Below are 25,290 nucleotides of genomic sequence, written 5' to 3' on the forward strand. Positions count from 1 at the left end.
AGATAGGCACCGAGAATTGATGCTTTTGAACTGTGGTGCTGGAGAAGACTCTTGAGAGTCCCTCGGACTGCAAGGAGATCAAACCAGTCAATCTGAAAGGAAATCAACCCTGAATATTCATTGCAAGGACAGATGTTGAAGCTGAAGCTCCAATACTTTGGCCACCTGATGTGAAGAGCTGACTCACTGGAAAAGATCCTGATGCTGGGAAAGATTGAGGGCAGGAGAAGAAGGGGACGACAGAGGATGAGATGGTTGGATGGCACCATCGACTCAACGGACATGAGTTTGAGTGAACTCTGGGAGTTGGTGATGGACAGGGAAGCCTGGCATGCTGCAGTCCCTGGGTGGCAAAGAGTCAGACAAGACTGAATGACAACATCCTCTGCTGTGGTTTTAAATAAGCTAGGATTCAGGAGAGTCCAGTTCCAGATTTATAGATGTTGTACAGCCTTTAGTCCAGCAGGACCTCCTCTTTGAGATACCTCAAGTCTTCCAGAAATCCACAATGATCTGAAAGTTTCCAGTATTGCAGTCCATCACTGCTTAAGTCATTCCCCTTCCACTCCCCAAGCTAAAGTTCTCAAAGTTCTCTCAGTTTATAGGGTGGCCAACTGTAGCAGATTGCCAGCAAGGCTTCCTCGGATGCAGGACTTTCAGTTTTAAAATTAGGACAGTCCAGTCAAACCAAGATCGGTTGCTAACAATAACTGTGGTCCAAATAACCTTAAAAGAATCTAATTTCACCACGGAGCAGTAATGGGGCTAACTTAAGCTCTGAACACTAGACTTCCAATCCAGTGTATTTTTCACTATAGTTTATTCTTAGTATGATTATTAAGTCCTTTCCTTAAAAAACATTAATTTAGTAAATGTGTTGGCATTTATTTTCACATTTACAATTGTAATGTATTTATGTACAAAATCCTAGGTTGCTAACAAATATGTATTATTTTATTAAAGAAAGATTTGGGATGCTAATAAAGACATTCTTGGTTTTATTTCACAATTGCACTCTGTGTGTGCATGTATGTGTGTTTAAATTACAGTGCTCTGACTGGGGTAGAGTGAAATTTATCTGATTTATGAAATTTATGTATCACTAGATACATACCATGGAACAAAAATTCTCATTCTGATAACTACTCAATTTTCTTGGAGTGACAGTTCCATGGAAATTGAGCCATTGAGCTACTGGAAAATAAATATTCTAAGCACTAAAGCACAGTAGATCTTATGAAACCCATAAATTAACATTTGGAATAAGATTACTGCATCATAATCTCATTCCATTTTACAAATCCAATCCTCTATTTTGCCTACAGACAACTGAAATAATGAAGACCCTCAGAAAGCCCATCTCACCTTAGAAATGCTAAGCCAATGGTGGTATTTTTTTTTTTAAACCAACATTTACAACTGTATGTGTGTTATATAGGATAGGGTGTGGGGACTGGGAACTTGGTCTTCTTAAGGGATAAGATGGAAATTAGGTACTTTGAATTTACTTGGAAGTCTCTAAATGATGGAGCTCAGCATTTTGGGGATCTCAGCATTGAAAACATGAACAGTTTGTGTTGAGATTTCATTGAATAGTTCCCTTAAATTTCTTTGCCAGTCATGTTTAGCATTGGGGAAAAAAAGTGCAACCCTGCACAGTGAAAACTGCTGAAGTATTCGGAAAGAATGTGAGTTGTAGCCATGAAATATAGATTGTGATAATCCACAGCCCAGGAAATGATGTATAGGAGCTATGGAGATTAAGGCATACATTTATCATTGTGTTGACTCCCAGGTTCTCAGCATGATAGAGGGAGAGGAAAGCTGGACTGGGCAATGCAATGGGAGACCTGACTGCTAGTCTGTTCATATTGGTTGAAAGCTTACAACATTGTACTAAGAGCTCTTTAAATGAAGTTTTACATTTAATTCCCACAACAACTGTCAGAAGATACTTCCCCAATTGCAGCGGAGGACACTGAGGATTACACAGTTGAAACAACTTGATCAAATTGACACAGTGGCCAAGCCAGGATTCAATCTCAAGTCACAAAATCCACCAGCATTCTCTCTCTGTGAATGAACCTCTTAGCATATAATGAAGTGAATTACAGACCAGGTAAGGATATGCCAACACTACAAGTTTGAAGGGGGTAATTGTAAATGCTGTGTCTATCAAATGGAAACTCTTAAAGGCATCACAATGATTGATTGAGGATACAATATAGTTTTTACCAAGATAAGTAAGAAAGAGGATACAAAGTGTTTCTACACTATGATTAAACTCATGTTAAAAAACGTAATTACATGAATGGAAACTAAAAATGTAAAATACCAATACTGTGAGACTGTCACTCAGAGGGGTAAAGTTATGAATCCTTTTTCTGAATTTGCTAGAGTGTAATAATATTATTCTAATGAGAAATTCAATAAATTTGCAAAATTTAAAAAAATGGAATGAGAGAACAGTATTTGGAGAAAAACCAACATTAAGAACATATGTGCAACATAGTGTGATTATTATTACAAGCAGAGTCTTACTAGAAATTAAACCTATAATAGAGAACTTAGTTTCTGAAATGAATTCTATTTCAACTGTTAAGTGAACTATAAAAGTATTTAGGTGTTTCAATCCATAGATTTAAAAAAAAAGTTATTATTATCCTCTTTCAGTCCTACCAGGAATGAATATTAGAGTGTGAACCATTCAGGCATGAAGGTGTGGACCCTCTGTAAATATTAATGATTGACTAATAATATGACACATTTACCATTTTTTTCTAAAATTACATCTACCACCTGTTTTCTTATAACCTTGGTAACAGCCTGAACCAATTAATATATCTGTGTGAGATTATTATTTGCTCACTGAAGACATTTTATTCGATCACGTGTGTTTCATATTTCATCTTTTCTTACACTCTACTACCCTGGAATCATAGAAGCTCTTCGTTAATATCTGCAATTTGGTTTGATTAGTCTTTCACAGAAAGAATCACGTGGTCTTTTGTTAATTATGACTTACTAGGTTAATATCATTCTCTAATAACAGATTTGCCATAAAGATAAAAGCCTGGTGAAATGCTCTGAATTTTAAGTGGATTTGTTAAATATGTTAACAGCCAAATTATGATTATGACACACAAATGCAGATAGGATAGACAATAGTATTGAAACAGTTGGACTCTATGGTCCTTGCCCGCCACCTTAACACCATGTTCTCTGCTTGCCTTTTGTTTATGAAAAACTTTAGTCAAAGAATAAGTTTAGTCAGAGAAATGGAAACGTGTAGAAACAAAGGAAAACAGTCAAAGGAGACCAAATAATGTAATCATTAACCACAGTCAAAGACCTTACTCCCTTCTCAAGGGCCATAGATATGTTGAGCCATCTCCTACGAGCTGTCTTATGGATACTGAAACCTCACCACCTGGAAGAACTTAACTACATGATGACCAGACAGTAACCATAACATGTGCATGCATGCTCAGTCACTTCAGTTGCCTCTGACTCTTTGTGACCCCGTGGACTGCTCCTCTGTCCATGGACTTTCCCAGGCAGGAATACTGGAGCAGGTTGCCATCCCTCTTCCAGGGGATCTTCCCGACCCAGGGACTGAACCCATGTCTCAAGTCTCCTGCACTGACAAGCAGGTTCTTTACCACTAGCACCACCTGGGAAGCCCATAACATAAGCTGCCACAATTCCAAGAATTGGCCTCAAAGAAATGGAAACAAACTGACCCTGGAACTGAATATTAACTGCACCTAACACAACCAAGATGACCCTGGTCAGACCACCCATGACCAATTTGAAGATGACTGTCAGAGCTGACTGTACTGATTCTGCATATAGGCCCCTCCGTCTGTCTATAAAATACTCTCGCCTACTGATTATCATGGGGGAAGTTGGCCTTTGGACAGACGTGCTCCTGCCCCCAGTTGCTGGCATCTGAAATAAAGCAAACTTTTCCTTTCTTGTTTATTGGCCTGTATATTGACTTTTGGGTGGTGAGCAGCCATACCCCCACCTTTCAGTAACAGTATAAGGTGAGATTGTAGAGTAATAGACATTTTAAATCTCTACCAGTCAATGTCATCTTTCAATAATATAACTAACAATAAATAACATTTTAAGGTAGGAATAATTGTTGTTTTTCAGTCACTTAGTTGTGTCCAACTCTTTTGTGATCCCATCGACTGTAGCCCAGCTCCTCTGTCCATGGGATTTCTCAGGCAAGAATACTGGAGTGGGTTGCCATTTCCTTCTCCAGGGGATCTTCTGAAACAGAGATTGAACTCACATCTCTTGTGTCAGTAGGTGGGTTCTTTACCACTGAGCCATCAAGGAAGACCAGAAATTATCATCCTCATTTAAAAGTGAGGAAATGTGTGCTCATTAAGGTCAAGCAACCCAGGTATCTCCAGCTTCGATGGCTGGGTTTTTAACTGCAACTCACACTGCCTCTAAAGCAGTCACATGGTAGAGGTGATGAAAATGCATTGCCATCACCCAAAACATTGCTCTTACTTGAGTTGCTTTCATAGACCCTTAGGAGAAACACACCAAATTAAATCCTGCTACATTACAGACTCGCTTCTCTGCTTCCCCAATTTTCCTCAAACCTTTGGCTATTTCCAAAAATCGAGGCTACCTAAGAAGATCTCACTTCCGTGAGCAAAAATCTACTCTGATGTCCGAGCTAAAAGATGATGCTAAATGTTTTGAATAACATCAACAGTACTAAAGTTGATGTACAGTCTTCAAAGGTGGAAAATTTTATGGCAACATACTTGCTTGGAACTTTATGTTTGATTTGTTGAGTGGCAAATGGTTGGCATCAATGCCAGTGTTAACAGTTGTAGAAATTTCAGGTGATAGTTAGAATTTCTTCTTAATACATAGATATTAAGATTCCCTTTGATGGAATATATATTGAGATTAGTTTTTGTGTGATATCCTTTATGGAATAAATTAAATAGTTGATTCATATTTAAATTAAACATGCAATTCAGTAATGGTCCTGTTAATTTCATCCCATGATTCATTCCACTATGGACCCATTTCTCTGTACTACTGTCCTTTTCACATTTCTCTATCTTATCTCCAAAGATTTTATGAGATACTTAGGAAAAAACTTACCTGAGATCCTGATGCATTGTCTTTTCAAAATATTTCTGATAAATCTCTGTCTAAAAACTAATTTACAAACTGAATACTAGCAGTGATAAGGAAAGGAAAAAACATTAACTGAAGTTGTTTTGAATGAATTTATGAAGGTCTTGGGACTTAAATGGTACTGGGAGGATTTGAAGGACTAAGAAATTTATGAATTACTGATAAAAGAGTTAACACATAATATAACTGCAATCTATCTACAGTATCATGTGTATAAAGTGTGTGAATTTATAGAAATCTGTCTTTCATTTCTTCCATAAATGCTATCCTCTGACTTCTGAACTAAAAGTAAAACTAATATCTAATCTGGAACAATCTTCAAGGCCTGACTTAATTCTAAATTCTTAATAAGATTTTTCCCATCTAAAACAACTCTGTCTTTCCTTCCTCTAAATGCCTAATGTAATTTATTGGCTGAAGTTCTTATTTTGGCATTTTAATAGGCATCATCTTTACAATGTTACTAGTTCTTTTCCTATATTTTTCACTTCCCCATGATAGATTATAAACTTCTAGAGAAAGTCAACCATATTTACATACATTTTGGGTTTCCTACGTAGCTGCTAGTACAAAAATTAGATCTCAGTAAAACTGTCTGAATAAATAAAAGATAACATGATTGTTTCTGACCATACCAAGGATTTTGGTACATCTATTTCAACGTAGGAGTGTGCGCGTGTGTGTGTGTTAAAATACATATTTTCTCATTGTGGTTTTTAATCAACAATTTAAATGCAGAAAACAAATACAAAAACTTGACGAATACAGTATGTGTAACAAGTTATAAACCATCAGCTTTACATATGCAATACTAAAGATCATTCATTATATCATCACTGCATTCCTTTGCGCTTCTGGTATAAGTTGGGGTTTTGTGCTTTTTTATGTTTATCTTATCCCTGTAATAAGGTATAAAGTCATTGAGAACAAAAATTGGTCTTTTTTCCACAGTTTTTCAAAATATGCAAGAAATTTCTGTCCCTTCAAAGTGTGTTGAAAGTATTTGACTAGCTTCTGTGAGCATGAAGCTTAAATTAGAATTTCTCCTCCCTCCATCAGTGACAAAATCAACCTTGAATCCAACCATGCTCTGCTTTTTAAGATAGAGTTTGCCAATTATCCATTTGTCTGTTTTCACTTTATGCATCGGTCATTTTCAAAAGGACCTACTGAAGGTCAGTGTTCCCCTTTCTCCTTGAACAACACCTGAAGTTCTTTAATGGAAATATCAGCAAGAAGAAAGCCTGTAATCATTGAGAATTATTCCTCATCATTAACTGAGGAAGTGATGTCTTCCTACAGTTGGAGTGAGACTCCTTCCCAGACATCATGTGTCAAAGGGCAGAGCTTCCTGAGCTGGGTGTTAAGAGACCCAGTTCTGTTCATGGACATAAACTTGAGCAAACTCTGGGAGATAGTGAAGGACAGGAAGCCTGGCATGCTGTGGTCCATGGGGTCACAAAGAGTCAGACATGACTGACTGAAAAACAAACCTAGTTCTAGTTCTGGCTTTGCAATGAAGTTGTGTGTAACCTTGGATAAGTCACTTTGCCTCCCTAGCTCCAATTTAATTTTCTAAAAGTTGAGAAAACTGGACTGGATTGCTTTCAAGGTTCCTTACAGATACACAACCGTATGAATTTCACAGGTAAAAATGCCACTTGAAGCAACCCAGACAGAGCTAATAACAAAATGTTTAACATGCATGAAAAACCAGTGCTGCTATTCCTTTTTGAACCGCACAAGTCCTGCACACTTACGCTTTGTTCTTCATACATCCTCTTTGAAAATTCTGAAGCATGAAAACTTTTAGGAAAGAAATAGCTTATGGCCTTCCCCTATAAGAATATGCAAACAATAAATAAATAATAGTGTAAGAGCCCACTTGGAACAGTCTGACTGCTACTCTAGAATTACCAGATACATCAGAGAGAGCATAAGTCCTCCATTCAGCTATTTACAAGAAGGGTGAAGATTTAATCTTTGCTTTTGTTATCAAACATCGGAAATAAGTGTTTGAATGGAAAATCCCATGGAGGGAGGAGCCTGGTAGGCTGCAGTCCTTGGGGTCGCTAGGAGTCAGACACGACTGAGCAACTTCACTTTCATGTATTGGAGAAGGAAATGGCAACCCACTCCAGTGTTCTTGCCTGGAGAATCCCAGGTACGGGGAGCCTGGTGGGCTGCCGTCTATGGGGTCTCACAGAGTCGGACACGACTGAAGCGACTTAGCAGCAGCAGGACTTAAAGGCATCTTCAAAGCGTCTTTCAAATATAAATGTAAAGTAAATTTTTGTATTTAAAAAGTGGACTTATTCTTAGGGCAAGTGACACAGTTTAACTGATGGGGTAAGTTTTGCACCTGTGAAAGGTAGCACCTACCAAGCTGTCACAAAGAATGCCATACGTGTCCCCAAGGAGGGTGTCGTTACTTGACATATCGTAAAAATCTCCTTTAAGAAGGATGCTATATGGGATTGCAATGTAAGTCAAAGTTTCTGCTTGGTTTGGTGTGGTTTGTATTTCTTACTACTCATCTCTCATTTGTCATTAACGTCTCCATTTCCTGAGTTTGTTTAGCTGCATAAGGAGCAAGAAGAAAAAAAAAAAACAACATCAGAATCACTTCAACTGCTGGGAGAACCAAAGCAGTGCTGGCTGTTAAAAGCTGTTAATTGCAGTTTACAAAAGAGAAATCCCTTATCTTTGCAAGTTCACTTGCTTGAGTGACTCATTCTTCCTGGGAGGGATTAATGCTTAATTAGAAAAAGATGCTAAACAATCTGATGTGCTTCCTAAAGGAAAACCTTACCTTAGGTTGAAAGATTCTTAACAAGGTAACATGCTAATTATTTAATGAATGATTTGTGCTGAGAACTAGAGATATGTGTTAAAATAGCAGTGCTTATCGTGTTTGGCACGGCTCCCAGAAATCAGCGCACTGACTGTTCCAGGATTTGGTGCCAAGCCTGTTTTTTGTTGTGCTCTGTGCTGGGTTTTGTTTTCCCACTTTTGAGTGTAAACATGTTTGTCAAGGTACCACTGTTGGGAGGGGAAGCCTTATGGTCAAGGAGGCCAGAGGTGGGAGGGAGAGAAAAGAGAGGAGGAAAAGACAGCCAGAACGCCATCTTACTGTTGGAGAGTGACTGCATTTTACTTACAAATACCTGGAAATAGCAGCTCGTCAACTAAGCTTAGAGGTATGAGGAGGTTAGAAAGAGGAGCATGTAGGCTTTAGAGAAAGGTAACAAGGCATCACTGGAAGCCCAACTTCACACTTTACTTGTCTGTCAGGGAATGTTCTTCTTCACAACAATATCCCAATGTTTTGGTAGGCAGACTCCAGTTCACTTAGTAAGTGAGAGGCATGGGTGGAATGCCAGGTATGTCTACAGAGCAAAGCAGTGCAGGCAGGCTGACGCCAGGAGAGAATAGGCAGGTACCTATTGAGTTACAGGATTTCTACAAATCTAATCCGTATGTAACATGAGACTTATTACAGAGCCAGCCTCTGCTAGGGCTGTGAAGTCTGAGGATATGAACAGTCTCTGAGGCAATGATCCCAGTTAACCCATTGCAACCCAGTTTCACTTGACCAAAACTAATAGCCTCTCATCCTTGTAATGCTATTTAAGAGTGATGATGATTTCAAGTTGCTTGCTAATTGTATAAAAAATACTCGGAGTAAGTAGGACATTACTGGGGTGAAACAGAGATGTTTAATATGGCTACGAACAGTGAACAATACCACCACAGCAAGTAGGGCTCTCTATTTAATATGCCTGACATCAGATGGTCTATACATTACTAATGATGGGTATCTATAATTTATGGTGCATTTTTGCATGTGATAAATTTGTTATGAAAATTTTCAACAGCCAAGTTATTTATTAGTATTTAAAAAGCATCTACTTCAGGAAAGCATTTTTTTTCCCTGGGACATCTTCATTAATTATTATAAAAATTGATGACATATTTATTAAAGGAAGAAAATCAGAATTGCCAACACAAATAAGAAACAAGTTTAGGTACTAAAATGTCAACTATTCATGACGTATGTCATATACTTTTCTTGATCCTCAGCTAACAAGCTTCTTTGGAAAGTGGGTGAAATAAATGAAATAAATAAACAAGTGCATTGTTTCTGCACTTAATATATGATGCAAGAATTCTCTAAATAAGCCTGATCAATTAAAAATGATCAGTCTTTCAACCATCCCATAATTACACAAAGATAAAAAAATAAGACAATAGTTCTTACTTTATCAAGGTAATTAGCATGACTCCAACCATAATACAAATCTCCACAATAATTACATATTATTCTTAAGACTGATTCACTAATAAATAATATTTAACTTCAGAAATATTCTATGAGGAATGACTCCAAATTACCTTCATGTATTTCTTACATGTTGATAACTTCCTGACAGGCAATGACATCCATTATAATATTTAGATGCTTTAACTAAATCTGCAACATCTAATATAGAGTTTTATTTATTAACACAGAGATACCAAAATCAGGGAATTAAACGTCTGGCTACTCTTATGAGTATTAATGTTTATAAAAGTGTTTTCTGTGACCCATGTATTCTAATAAGAACTTTAGGTAAGTTAATTTATTTATATGTTTTTATGATTCTTACTTTTCAGATGGAAAAAAAAAAAAATAAATGAAGCTCAGATCAAGTAACCAGTAAGTAACTGGTGCAGAACTTGACCCAGGACTGGTTGACTCAAAGCCTGTTTAGTGGAACTAAAAGGAGCAGTCCACAAAAATAACACTCCCCCCAAAGAGGACAAAGTCTAAGCATGAAAAGAACATTAGATTTGTTCACTGCAGATCTGGGTTAAAAACTGGCTTTTCTCTTTGCTTATTTCTAAACTGACATAAATTGAAGAGCTTCTGTGTACCTCAATTTCTTTGCCTTTAGAGATATTAAAATCACATCATCATGCTTTGGTGAGTTTTGAGACGAAACTGATGTCCATAAGAGTGTAGAAGATGTGTGATGTCTTGAACCATGCACAGCTCCTATACACACACACTGCATCATAAAAGTGAGTCTGTATTTTGAACCTGGATTGGAGGGGAGGGATAAAAAACAGGGCTGGAACAGAGACACAAATGTAGAGAACAGACCGATGGACCCAGTGGGGGAAGGAGAAGGCTGGACAAAGTAAAGAGTAGCACTGACACACATACACTGGCATGGGTAAAGCAGACAGAGTCAGAAGCTGCTGCGTAACAGGGAACTCAGTTCTGTGACCTAGGATGACCCAGAGGGGTGGGATGCCGGGTGAGGGGGGAGGCCCTAGAGGGAAGGGATATATTATACTTATGGCTGATCCACATTGCTGCATAGCAGAAACTAACAACATTGTAAGGCAATTATCTTCCAATTAAAAAGTATCCTATGATAAATCATGGAAATGAACATTTAAAAATAATGTATATATGTATAACTGAATCACTTTGCTATACAACAGAAATTAACAACATTGTGAATCAACTGCATCAGGCAGAATTTACTGAAGGAGTTTGCCTCCAAACAATATTGAAAGTTTGTTTTTAAGTTAATTTGTGACATTAAAGCCAACCCAGTCCTAAATTTGTTCACTCCCTTCCTCTGCCTGTTTCTTTCAAGCTATTGCCAATTTTATCCTTCTTTAACCTTTGTGGTAGATAAGCAGATGCTATTAAATCTTGGACTACTGAGTAGGCCTCTTGAAAACAGCAGTCAGTATTTGACAAAAGAATGTAGAGAGATACTCTAAGCAGTTGTTTTAAAGCAAAAGCAAAAAACATTAATTAAAATGAATAAATGAAGACATTTGTAAAATAGCATCTTTTTGAAGGTGTTCTTAATTCCTAAATTATTAGTGTCTTCAATATTTGGTAAAGATAAACATGCTCCAACCTACTGGGTGATTTTATTGGCTGATAGTACTCTATATTAATTGCTGTTTTGACTTTGGTATTAATATGGTATGAAACATTTTTCTTTAGGCCAGACACATATTTGAAATACCAAATGTATCTCTTTAATTAGGTATATATCTATATTTTATGGATGTTACATTTAAAATACCCAAAGAAAATGTGGTTTAGAAAAGTTCATTTCTAAAATAAAGTAGAATAAATGCTTGTAAATTAATTTTTATGGAAATGCTACAAAGATTAAAAAGTGAAGCACAAAATATCTTAATATTAAACAGATCTAAATCTAAACTTCTTAAAATTCAATTTCTTGGTAAATAATCTGTGTGCACTTGAAAAATGTGTATTCTATTGTTATTGGGTGTACTGTTTTTTTAATAGTAATTAGATTAATTTGGTCGGTAGTATTATTCAAATTTACCATACTCTTGCTGATTTTCTGTCCACTTGTTTTACCAGTTATTCAGAAAGGGTGTTGAAATCTATTATTATAATTATGGATTTATTTCTTCTTGCAGTTCTATCAGCTTTTGCTACATGTGTTCTGAAGCTCTCTTACTGAGTAATTATTTGGGATTGTTACAAATCAATTTCCTTTTCATTATGAAATGACTATCTTAACACTGGAAATATTCTTTGGTCTCAAATCTACTGTCCAATACTAATATAGCCAGTCTGCATGTGTGCATGCTAAGTCACTTCAGTCATGTCCAACTCTTTGCAACCCATGGACTGTAGCCTGCCAGGCTCCTCTGTCCATGGGGATTCTCCAGGCAAGAATACTGGAATGGGTTGCCATTTCCTTCTCCAGGGGACCTTCCTAACTCAGGTATCAAACCCATGTCTCCTGCATTGTAGGCAGATTCTTAACCCACTGAGCCACCTGGGAAGGCCAAACTAGTCCTTTTGTTGCCCTGTTATTCCTTCAATTCCTCTAGAATACCACTTACTAGAAAACTCAAAGATACGCTGATTTATACCACAGATTAAATCTCTGAGAGACAAACAGTAGCATTACCCCACAGAAGATATTTATAATTTGAACAAAGAATCTACAGAATTGTAAGCCAGCTTTCCAAAAATATATTCCATGATCATTAATAGATGGTCACAAACTTAAAAACAAACAACGACAAAACTCTGAGTTAAATATTTGACTTCTCAAAGTTAAAGCAGCTCTCTTTATTGTGGGTTTTTCAGTCTTTAAGTCATTGTCAGACATCATACATCTCTAACAGAGGAAATCAAATACTCAGCATTTCTCAAATTTCTTCATAGAACCATTATCTCAAGACTATTCTATGAAAAATATTCTGGGAAAAGTTAACCTAAGAAATAAATGCAAAGGTTACATTTTCAAGTGCCATAGTAGTTAGATGAGAAGGTATTTTGAGGCTAAGAACTATTTTTGAGATCCTAAGAGAATGAACAACCTTGATCCTTGTACAAGTTGAGTTTAGAGGTTGGTCAAATTAATATTTTGCACACTATCTTTCTAAAAGGCTTTTGGGAAAACTATGCTTGAATGAGAAAAATGAAGAGAAAATTTCTGTCCATGATGCTTCCCAAGCAGGAACCATTACCCCTTAATTACAGAACACTGAAACTGTATTTTGGGGAACAAAGAGGAAAAGCCTTGGATGGGTGGCATAAGAAAGAGGAATTAGGGGGTTCATTTTCATTTCCTTCCACACTAATTGCCTAAGGAGATTTTTATTTCATCAGGAAGTACACTAACAAATGGCCTCCTTGACTTTTGCTAATCACTTTATTAATGCTTTAGCCAGATTTTAAAATATGTGGTAGTATTAATATCTGTGGAGAAAAACCTTTATTGTGCATAAATTACAAATTGACTATCTCAATTGCAGTTGAGTTTTAATGTTTCCTTTCCAGAAAAGCCCTAGTGCATATTCTTCAGGGAGCAATTCTGCACTCTTAAGGGAATGAACTGAATGACCTAATGGGTCCTTCCATCTTTAATTTCTGTAATTCAGGAAAGCCTCATAAAACACAAGCTTCCTTTGTGAATTAACTTTTTTCTGAAAGTATTGAAACCACTTTCTTGCTCTCTTTGGTAGTACTTTAAAATGCTTAACAATATTAAAAATATTTACTGAACTCATATTGAAAAATATCAGCTAAGTAATACTTAATGGTTCAAGAATAATTCTTCCTAAAGACAATATATGGCACATGACTTCTTCATTGCTTTTCAAATTATAGAAAGCCATCCTTTCACAACACCAAGAAAAATAAAGAATTTTTAGAAAGAATCTAAAACAAAGATCAAATCAAACTAACAACTAATTGTGAACTATATTTTAGGACAGGGAAGCCTGGCGTGCTGCAGTTCACAGAGTCGCAGAGTCAGACACAACTTAGCAATCAAAGAAAAACAACAATCTTTTAGACATAAAGTATGATGCTAAAGTATCATTGTTCAAAAAGCAAAGGCATTTATTGGAAATGCAAAAGAAGTATTACATCTGCATTTAAAACCATCTAGTAGATGTAAAGCAAATAACTTATTGAAAATATTATGCACGCTAGAGAGTGTGAAAAATTTAGTGGATATAAGCCATGGTTGTTTACTATAAATGATTGCAATGTAAGCGGAAATACAAAACAACCACCATAGGATAATTAAGCCTATAAGAATTCTGTCAGCATTATAAGGGTGGGAATATGCATTAAGAAGAATGAATTGAGGGATCATTTGCAACTATCTGTATCTCCTAGAACATTGGGTTAAATATCCCATCAGGATTAGAATTTTTTACTCTGGAATTCAATACTTGCAAGGGTTGGGCTTGGAGTTCCATGAACTATAATGTCATCTGAAAAACTGTGTGTGTGCCTTTGCATTAAAGACTTTTATGATATATTCATAAGGTATTTGTGACCTTAATATGTTTAGAGTTTCAAAGACATATTGTCTTTGAAAGTGAAAGTGTTAGTTGCTCAGTTGTGTCCGACTCTGCCACCCCATGAACTATGGCCCACCAGGTTCTTCTGTCCATGGAATTCTCCAGGCAAAAATATTGGAGTGGGTAGCCATTCCCTTCTCTGGGGATCTTTCTGACCCAGGGATCGAACCCAGGTCTCCCGCATTGCAGGCAGATTCTTTACTGTCTGAGCCCCAAGGGAAGCCCACATATGGTCTTTTTTTTTTTTTTAAATAGAACGAAATTTTATTTAAAAAATCCTACACGCTTTAGAGTCAGAACTATTATTACCTATATACAAGAAACATAGTTCAGTTCATTTGCTCAGTCATGTCCGACTCTTTACGACCCCATGGACTGCAGCATGCTAGGCTTCCCTGTCCATCACCAACTCCCAGAGTTTACTCAAATTCATGGCCATTTAATCGGTGATGCCATCCAACCATCTCATCCTCTGTCATCCCCTTCTCCCGCCTTCAATCTTTCCCAGATGTGGTTATAAGTCTAAACTAGCATACAATTCATTTAAATAACATAATACATTTTCACATGTACATAAAACCTATTTAGATAATATTATTGACTTAGTAGTAGCCCAATCTTGTGACTCACCTAATGGAAAATGTGAAGTTATTTCCCACTGTATATTATTGATCAGTTTTTAATGTTGTTTGATAGTGGTAATGGCTTCATTTTTAACAAGAATCTTTCCAAAGTTTAGATATAAAGCTACACCAAATGAGCCTTAACTTTTATGGGTTTAGATAAATGTAATATTAGAGAAAGACATTATTACTTTAAAAAAATTATCGAGTCCATCACCCATGGCTGATTCATGTGAATGTATGACAAAAACCACCACAATATTGTAAAGTAATTAGCCTCCAATTAAAAAAAATAAAATAAAAAAACAAGATAAAAAAAGATTCCATTAACAAGTCAACAGATAAACAAACTGTAGCGCATAGGTAAAACGAAACATTATTCAGCCATAAAAAGGAATGAAGTTCTGATACTTATTACAACATGGACGAATCTTAAAAACATACTAAATGAAACAAACCAAATACAAAAGGACACACACACATGTTAAATAATTCCACTTATATGAAATAAGCAGAATATACAAATTAATAGAGACAACAAGTAGATTAGAGATTACTAAGGGCTGAGGAAAGGGGAAAATGGGAAATTATTGATTAATAAGTACTGAATTTCTGTTTGTGTAATGAAAGGATTTTAGAAATTGTAGTGATAGGTGTACAACATTGTGAATGTCATTAATGCCACTGAGTCATACACTTAAATAGTTAAAATGGCAAAATTTATGTTATGTGTTTTTTAAAATAAAAAAATGTTAAAAAGTAATTTTTTCTCTTGTTTCGATTTTCATATAAGGATTGTTACAATATAATTATCTCACTCAGATAATCTCAGGGATTATAAACATTTATAAGAGCTCCCAACTCTACAGATAGTTGCATTGAAGGTAACTTGCTTTGATTAGTAGCTCATGTTTGGGAAAGAAAAAAACAAATAATGACCAAATATGAGCACTGGTAGAAAATGAGATCAAAGACAAGCAAGGAAAAGAACTTTGACCCATGTCAACAGTCGATTAAAGCAAACAGGTATAGCATTTTCTGGGCATTGAGTTTTTTGATAGAAAGAAGAGAAATAAAGTGGTTGATGGAGAAGAAAGAACTCCGGGCTAAGAGTCTACATTCTAGTCTTGATTCTCTTGTTTTCTACATACAGAAACTCTGGAAGCTCGTGTCTCTGGGTCTTCTTTCTCTTACTTAACATACAAGGGCTAGATGAATATTTTTTCCTTCTAGTTGTAAAATTATAATTCAAGGCATCAAGATTCAATGACAGAATGATGAAGTTAATTTTAAAAGATCAAATTTTGGCCATTTTGATCAAGATTAATTATTGTATTGTCAGTATGGTCTAATTAGAATTGTCATTTGAATCTAACAAGTTAATTTTTATGTGTAGATACATTTTAGAATTTAAAATATGAATTGATAATTTTATTAAGATGCTCTTATAGAATGCTCTGTGAACATATTCCTCTAAGAATTGAGTATGGCATCCGACCTTATGACTACTAAATGTAACCAAATATAACCCATATGTTTAACTTGTATTTTTGACCATATTCCCAGTGAATCTGGAAAATAATCACTGATTTAAAACTCACTGAGAATTATTATAGTCTGGTATAGTTAAAGACTCCCTTCATGCAATATAACCAATGTCATATTCTTCTTCTCACTCACAAAAGGATCACAAAGTTATCTTGAACTTTACAAATGATATAACCTTTGAGTAGATCATTTATCCCATGTATGCACTATCCCTTTCAAGGTAGTCTTTCAAATCTACCTCAAAATTCTTTCCCAGGAATTTTTCAAAATTCTCACTGAATCAGACACTTGTAGAAGGTTAAAGCTAGGATGTGTTTTTGGATCCACTGAACAGAGTCCACGTGACTTTTACAAAGCCACATGGTTTTGAGGTTGCAAGTGGCAACAGCAAGAACAAAGATACTGCTAAAGCTCTAAACACAGTAATTCAATATTTGTCTTGTGTGTATATATATATTTCAATGTGTAAATCTGGATTACCATTTGGTATGTTTCGTCTCTTTCAGATCAGCTGATTTGTTTAGAAGTTTACTTTCCCGACAATATTTCTAAATGAAGGAAATTAGATCTTTAAATATTATTTGGTAGTATCAGTTCAGTTCAGTTCAGTCGCTCAGTCGTGTCTGACTCTTTGCGACCCCATGAATTGCAGCACACCAGGCCTCCCTGTCCATCACCAACTCCCGGAGTTAATTCAAACTCATGTCCATCGAGTCGGTGATGCCATCCAGCCATCTCATCCTCTGTCGGCCCCTTCTCCTCCTGCCCTCAATCCCTCCCAGCATCAGGGTCTTTTCCAATGAGTCAAAGGTGGCCAAAGTACTGGAGTTTCAGCTTCAGCATCAGTCCTTCCAATGAACATCCAGGACTGATCTCCTTTAGGATGGACTGGTTGGATCTCCTTGCAGTCCAAGGGACTCTCAAGAGTCTTCTCCAACACCACAGTTCAAAAGCATCAATTTTTCGGCATTCAGTTTTCTTCACAGTCCAACTCTCACATCCATAGATGACCATTGGAAAAACCATACCCTTGACCAGACAGACCTTTGTTGGCAAAGTAATGTCTCTGCTTTTTAATATGCTGTATAGGTTGGTCATCACTTTCCTTCCAAGGAGTAACCATCTTTTAATTTCATGGCTGCAGTCACCATCCGCAGTGATTTTGAAGCCTCCCCCCAAAATAAAGTCTGACACTGTTTCCACTGTCTCCCCATCTATTTCCCATGAGGTGATGGTATAGTAGCCATTAAATCATACAGTAGGTAATTTTGTTGTTCCAGCTTTTTTTTCTGCCATCTTTATTTTCTTTAGCTTCCTGTAACTATTTCTTGTCTAACAGACCTAATAGCTAAGCCAGACCCGAGGTACACAAGGTACAGCAGTAAACTCACAGCAGCTATGGGTCAGGGCTTGCCTGTTAGCCTGTTACCCCAACCACAGGATCTAGGTTCCCCATCTCCCCTAAATTCACTGTATTCCCAACCAGACTTTAGGAGGATATTCGGACTTGGGCAACACAGCTCACATTCTCCACTGATTCACTACCTGAATTTCTACAATCTCTGCAGGACCAAAGCCTTGCCCTTTACTGCCCCTGGGGATTCTTAAACACCACTCGGTCCTGCCAAACTCCCCCATGATGTATTCCATTATTGGGTCTCTTGCATTGTAGGCAGTCTCCTGCTTTGCAGGTGGGTTTTTTACAGACTGAGCCACCAGAGAGGCCATCATGTGAAGGGGACCCTACAATAACATGGGCAGGTCTTCTGCTGAGTAAACTCTAACTTTTCCCCCAAATTAGAGTGCTAGGTTATATTCTTCACTACCATGCCTTACACACACACATCCCTAAGCCCTCCTAGAATATACAGCAACTGAAAGAGTCACTGTCTCTAGTGCACAATAAACAAATAAACCTAACAATGTATCTACAATTATTTAGGTTTGTTTCATAGTGCTGTTCTTTTAATGATACAAGGGAAATGGTGAACTATTCTTGTCAGGACAGGCTCCCCTGCTGACTCAGATGATAAAGAACTTGCCTGCAATGCAGGAGACCCAGGTTCAATCCCTGGATCAGGAAGATTCCTTGAAGAAAGGAATGGCAACCCACTCTTGCCTGGAGAATGACAACCTAGAATTCTTGCCTGGAAAACTCCATGGACAGAGAAGCCTGGTGGGCTACAGTCCATGGGGTCTCTCAGACATGACTGAGAAACTAACAATCCTGTCAGGACACATAAAAGGTATAAAACAACTTAGGAACAGAAATCTTAAAAGATAAAAACAATTTTTAAACAGTTGCTTTAAATAATCCAGTAACATATTATTTGAAAAATATCTTACTTCTCCAGACACATTAGAGGGTTCTTTCCATTGAGTAGATTCATTATCACAGAGAAACTACATTTTAAGGATACTATCTGCAAATGTTTCCCAGAAAAAAAGATAAAGAAAGCTACTCATTTTTAAAATAAAATATGGCTTCTCACTGATCCACTATATAGCCGTGCATTAGTGAAGCAACCACTGTGTAAAGTTCCACATTTACTTAAACATGAGCTATTCAATAGTAATCATACAACAAAATGATGTATAAGCATTGAGAGGAAAGAGGTGAGGGAAAGACAGGAGAATACATATTCAGCCTGCTATGCATACACTCTGTCATCCCATCCCGTCTGATACAGACTTCATGTTTTAGAGTGCAAAAAAAAAAAGCACAATCTGGGAAGTCTTCCAAATCCATAAGAGGAAGCACTTGCCAGGATACGGAAGCACTAAATACAGTCCTGGTGGTTTGTCGTGTTGTTTCAGCAAGCTTTGCCAGACCTATCCAAGAAGGTTTGAGTAATGATGGGTGATGAGAAATTCGAAATCTGAGTTAATGACCTCAGCCCAATGTCTATGAACTGTTTTGCTCTGGGGGCTAACTGTTCTTCTGTCAAGTATTAAATGAAGTGTTCTTAGGAAAATGAGAGCATTCACAGGTACAAGATCTGACCTTAAGAAATCTAGCATAAAGGTTGATTTGTTTTAAATTTTTTATTTACTTTCAACATTGTAGCCAGAATATTGGGTATCATAAGAAGTCTGAAATTGAGGTTTTGTGTTTTATTCTAGTTTCTACCAGCTCTTCACTGACTTTGGAGCAGTATCTCTGATTAAAATTTTAAATAGACAAATATAATGTGGTTTTACTAGGTGTAAGTTTATCTAGTTTATAAGTGAATTATTATTTTATAAAAATTTATAAATAATTACTGCAGTGTAATTGGGGAACTTAGGAAGTCAAAACTATAGGTTTCTTGCCCTCAAAACATATGCATCCCTTCTACTTCTTTGAGAAAGAATTTTGGTTTCTTTATATAAGACCATTATATAAGCTTGTTTATTTATTTTTTGTTATGCTCCTAACAGTAAGGCCTAATGTAGTATAGGTACATCATAGAGGTAAAAGGGGGTGAAGTCATTATCACCCTTTTGAGTTTAGTGATGTAATTTTTATCTCTTTGCAAGCCCTATAGCAACTGAAGCTTTTATTCACACAATTAAACAATCAATATTTGCATCGTCAATGTAATTAGCTTACAGCCTTCCTGAAAGAAGCCAAAGATTTCAGGCAAAATAAATTATGTAATCATTTTTGTTGAGTTTTGCTAATAGCTTATGGAATTTGGGAATGGTTCCAGAATATCACATTCACAAAACGTAGTTAAGAAAGAGAAAACTCATCTCTACTGAAAATAAATTAACATAGTAATGAACAGTCTACATGGCTTAACTAAAGTATTAAGAGGGTTGAAATTAAAACCATCTGTATCTGCCTGAATTTTATTAATTCTTTTATAACCTGTTTCTTATTTGATGCTTTCTTCCCATTCAAGCTCTTACTGCACCTAGACCAATTGAGACCTACATTACCTCATACACAGATCACTGCAAGAGCCCTAGTCTGCCTTACTCCAGTTTGCATGATACTTTCAGAGTAAAGTCCTACAAAAACGACCAATATTCTTGTTACACCCTAATTCAAAAATATTCAGTTACTGTACCTATTTGATTTCAGTCTATATTGTCAAATATCTTTGACTAATCCTTTAAAAATGAGCTTCTACTTCAACCGTTTTAGTCCGTTTCTGTCCCTTGCATGCTTCTTATACTTATTTATACTTACTCACTCCAATGCTTTTGCCTACAGTTGCATTTTCAATAATTCCTCTTATCTTATAAATAAAACAATAGAATTAATAATAATAAAAGATACATCTTTAATGATTTAACACAAATATTTTCTATTTTATGAAGAATTCTATAATCAACACAACTGGCAAAAGTCTTTTCTTCCTCTAACTCCTTTTAAGCATCTTATGCCAATACATTGCTATGTGCTAATGATAATCTGAATCTCTAACTGTCCTAGAAAAAGTTTAAAGGTATTATTGCTCTTGAACTCTCTCTCTCAGTAATGCCACCCCTGAGTCTTGGATAAATAGAAGAGAAAATCAAGTTTTTATGGCAGTTGAGGCAGAGAGGGCATGTCAAAGATATTCTTTCTGATTCTACAACTGATCACAGACATGTTGAAATGTGCCCTGACTGCCTCACAGCTGAGCAATTAAGGGTCATTTCTCTGATTCTTATTTTGATACAAACAAATGGAAAGCCAAGAAAATCCTGCAAGGATCTTTTTCAGAATTCTAAGGAATCTCTAAAGACATTCAAAAGGGCTTAAAGTTAAATCCTTTTATAAGCAACTTACACGAACAGAAAAATTTTACTCTAGCAAATCTCAGTGGAAAATGTTAAGCTTGGTCCTTAGAACCAAAAATGGTTTTGGGTTATGATTGCTTATAGAGTGAATTCACTGAGACAATAAATAGAGAGGCACAAATTATTTTATGATGCTTTGAGGTATTTCTCTCAAGTTAGTAACCCTCAAATTAATGCAAATTCAAAAGAGGTTATCATGGAAATTTTAATAAAGAAGTTATTTACAAAGGTCTGAGTTCTACAGGAAAACCAACAAGAAAAATGAGCACTCACAGGTAGCAGTCAGAGAGGCTTACTCATCTTTAGGTCTGTAAGGGCACGTGGAGGGAGCAAAAGCTATAGCTGTAGTTATACTTAGGAGGGGATGCCTAACAGAAACTGTGCCCCATAGAAAAATAAAATGAAAGTGGAAGTCACTCAGTCATGTCTGACTCTTTGTAATCCCAGAGACTACACAGTACATGGAATTCTCCAGGCCAGAATATTGGAGCGGGTAGCCTTTCCCTTCTGCAGGGGATCTTCCCAACTCGGGGATCGAACCCAGGTCTCCCACATTGCAGGTGGATTCTTTACTAGCTGAGCCACAAGGGAAGCCCTAGAAGAATAAGGTCCCTGACAAATTGAGGACAAGCAAGGAAGGAACTAGATCATGTTTCCCTGACATTCCTCTCTTTCCAGCCCTCATCTTGGGTCAGAAGGACCCAAGTTGATAAAGGTTATAAAGTTCAGCCTTAGGGGCATAGAATAGAGTGGAGAATAGTTCTGGAATAATAAAAAGAAAATATTCAGCACACCCACAGAAGTCATGCCATATGGGAACCATTCGCCACAGTTGTTATATCACATTTGATTAACCACATTTGATTAACCATTGAAAAATGATCATGGGGGAAAACCTATCAATACTATCTACAGCCTTTTCTGAGATATGGACATTCATACCCTATGTACCTCTTTACACTAACTCTTTTTCGTAAAGCTTTTCATTCAAAAGCAGACTTCCCAAAGTTAGGATATAGAATTTTGCCAGATAGGATCACAAAAATTTACCTGAGCATTTTCTTCAGTGAATTACTCTTTAATACAATAGTCTATTTGTTGTTGCTTTAGTCACTAAGTCATGTCTGACTTTCTTATGACCCCATGGACTGTAGCCTGCCAGGCTCCTCTGTCTGTGGGATTTTCCAGGCAAGAATACAGGAATGGGTAATCTTCCTGCCCAGGGATCAAACTCATGTCTCCTGCATTAGTAGGCAGATTCTTTACTACTGGGCCACCAGGGGAGCCCCTATATAATTACTAGACTTCACAATTTCATAGATATGCTAACCTACTACTATATTCTATTATATACAATTAAGAAAATGGATAGGAGCAATTTAATATTTCTCTAGCATTGATTTATATACTGCACTTTGCTTCTGTGATTTTTGTGGGGAGTGTCTATCTGTACTCAAGCTCAGTGTAATGAGTTCCATAAAGGTGCTGGTTTCCGTGAAGCTTTTAATACTTGCTGTTGTCTGTTGTTCACTCGCTAAATCCTGTCCAACTCCTTGTGACCCCATGAAATGCAGCACACCAGGTTTCCCTGTCCTGCACTATCTCCTGCAGTTCGCTCAAATGCATATCCATTGAGTTGGTGATGTCATCCAACCATCTCATCCTCTATTGGCCCCTCCTCCTCCTGCCCTCAACCTTAACACTTACCCTATTCATTTACTCATTCATTATATATTTGCTCATGGTCCACTACATTTACCAAGCACTCTTCTATCCCTAGGGATGAATGACAGTACCAGAGTAAAGAAAAATGGGTTTTGACACATCTATAAACATTATGAAGTTTTTACATGTTCATGTTTCCTTCTCTTGGATGACATCCCACTACGGCTTTCTAGTACTGACCTCTAATATTGAATAGAATTCTAGGGATATTTCAGATACTAGAGATTTAAGTTCATAGAACTCAGTGTATCACAAGAGATTATAAGCCCTACTACAAAATGTACACAGGAGTCAGGTCTGAGTCTTATAAATTTTGAAAAGGAGCCTGATATTAGATGGTATCCAAATGACAATGTGAAATACTTGACAAGCATTAAGATTGGAATAACAAAATTATATAGTATCTAAGTTTCATAAAGACTTCCCAGGTTACAGAAAAGAAAGTGGATGGAAACTAATGAAGAATATACATAATGATATAAATTACAAACCATTTAATAATCCAGAATGAAAGATGGCAATGGTCTGGATTACATGGGGATAACAGAGATGGAGAGAGGTAGACTAATTCTAGAGGTATTTAGAAAGCAGAATCCTTGGAACTTTATGATCAGTTTCAAGTGAATAGTAAGAAAGAGGAATCAAGGACAACTCCAATGTTTAAGGCATGACCAATTGGATATAGAGACTGTAATTTGCCAGGACAAGGAATGAGAGAGATGGAGCATTGCTTTTGAATTAAATGTTTCCTTTATTTGTCAATAGTCATGCATGATTTAAAAAAAAAAATTTCTTTTCCCCTTATATCTTTTTGCTAATCTTTTTTTTTCCCATTTATTTTTATTAGTTGGAGGCTAATTACTCTACAATATTGTAATGGTTTTTGCCATACATTGACATGAATCAGCCATGGATTTACATGTGTTCCCCATCCCATCCCTCTGGGTCTTCCCAGTGCACCAGCCCTAAGCACTTGTCTCATGCATCCAGCCTGGACTGGTGATATGTTTCACACTTGATAGTATACTTGTTTCAATGCTGTTCTCTCAGAACATCCCACCCTCACCTTCTCCCGCAGAGTCCCAAAGTCTGTTCTATACATCTGTGTCTCTTTTTCTGTTTTGCATATTGGGTTATCATTACCATCTTTTTAGGTTCCATATATATGCATTAGTATACTGTATTGGTCTTTATCTTTCTGGCTTACTTCACTCTGTATAATGGGCTCCAGTTTCATCCATCTCATTAGAACTGATTCAAATGAATTGTTTTTAAGGACAGAGTAATATTCCATAGTGTATATGTACCACAGCTTCCTTATCAATTCGTCTGCTGATGGGCATTTAGGTTGTTTCCATGTCCAGGCAATTATAAACAGTGCTGCGATGAACATTGGGGTACACGTGTCTCTTTCAGATCTCGTTTCCTCGGTGTGGATGCCCAGAAGTGGGATTGCTGGGTCATATGGCAGTTCTATTTCCAGTTTTTTAAGGAATCTCCACACTGTTCTCCATAGTGGCTGTACTAGTTTGCATTCCCACCAACAGTGTAAGAGGGTTCCCTTTTCTCCACACCCTCTCCAGCATTTATTGCTTATAGACTTTTGGATAGCAGCCATCCTGACTGGCGTGTAATGATACCTCATTGTGGTTTTGATTTGCATTTCTCTGATAATGAATGATGTTGAGCATCTTTTCATGTGTTTGTTAGCCATCTGTATGTCTTCTTTGGAGAAATGTCTGTTTAGTTCTTTGGCCCATTTTTTGATTGGGTCATTTATTTTTCTGGAATTGAGCTGCAGGAGTTGCTTGTATATTTTTGAGGTTAATAGACACTGTTTTAAGCCAGTATTGTTTCAGAGTACATTAAGGCATTTATTAACATCTCATCCTCTGTCGTCCCCTTCTCCTCCTGCCTTCAATCCTTCCCAGCTTCATGGTCTTTGTCAATGAGTCGGTTCTTCGCATCAGGTGACCAAAGTATTGCAGCTTCAGCTTCAGCATCAGTCCTTCCAGTGAATTTTCAAGACTGATTTTCTTTAGGATTGACTGGTTTGATCTCCTTGCAGTCCAAGGGACTCTCAAGAGTCTTCTCCAACACCACAGTTCAAAAGCATCAATTCTTCAGGGTTCAGCCTTCTTTACAGTTCAACTCTTATATCCAGTAGTCTTATCTATCTCTTATCTATTCCAGTAGTCTTACATGACTACTGGAAAAACCATAGCTTTGACTAGACGGACTTTTGTTGGCAAAGTAACGTCTCTACTTTTTAATATGCTGTCTAGGTTTGTCATAGCTTTTTTCCCTATTTTTCTTACTTGCAGTTACATGTCCATCTGAGAATAGGAGTGTTCCATTATTTTCCAGCTGCAAAATGACAATGCTATACAGGAAATCCATATGATCCATGGTCCTTTTCTTCTCCCTAAAGTAGAATTCTTTCCCTGACATGAAACGTCCTTTATTAAATTCAGCAACTTCTCTCAGCATGCTTAATGATGAAAAATCTCAATTAATAGATGTGTTTCTTTTCAGCATAAAAAAGCCACACATCTTTAAATCATTCAGT

The sequence above is a fragment of the Odocoileus virginianus genome, chromosome 14, assembly GCF_023699985.2.
Source record: "Odocoileus virginianus isolate 20LAN1187 ecotype Illinois chromosome 14, Ovbor_1.2, whole genome shotgun sequence".
NCBI classification, from domain to species: Eukaryota; Metazoa; Chordata; class Mammalia; order Artiodactyla; family Cervidae; genus Odocoileus; species Odocoileus virginianus.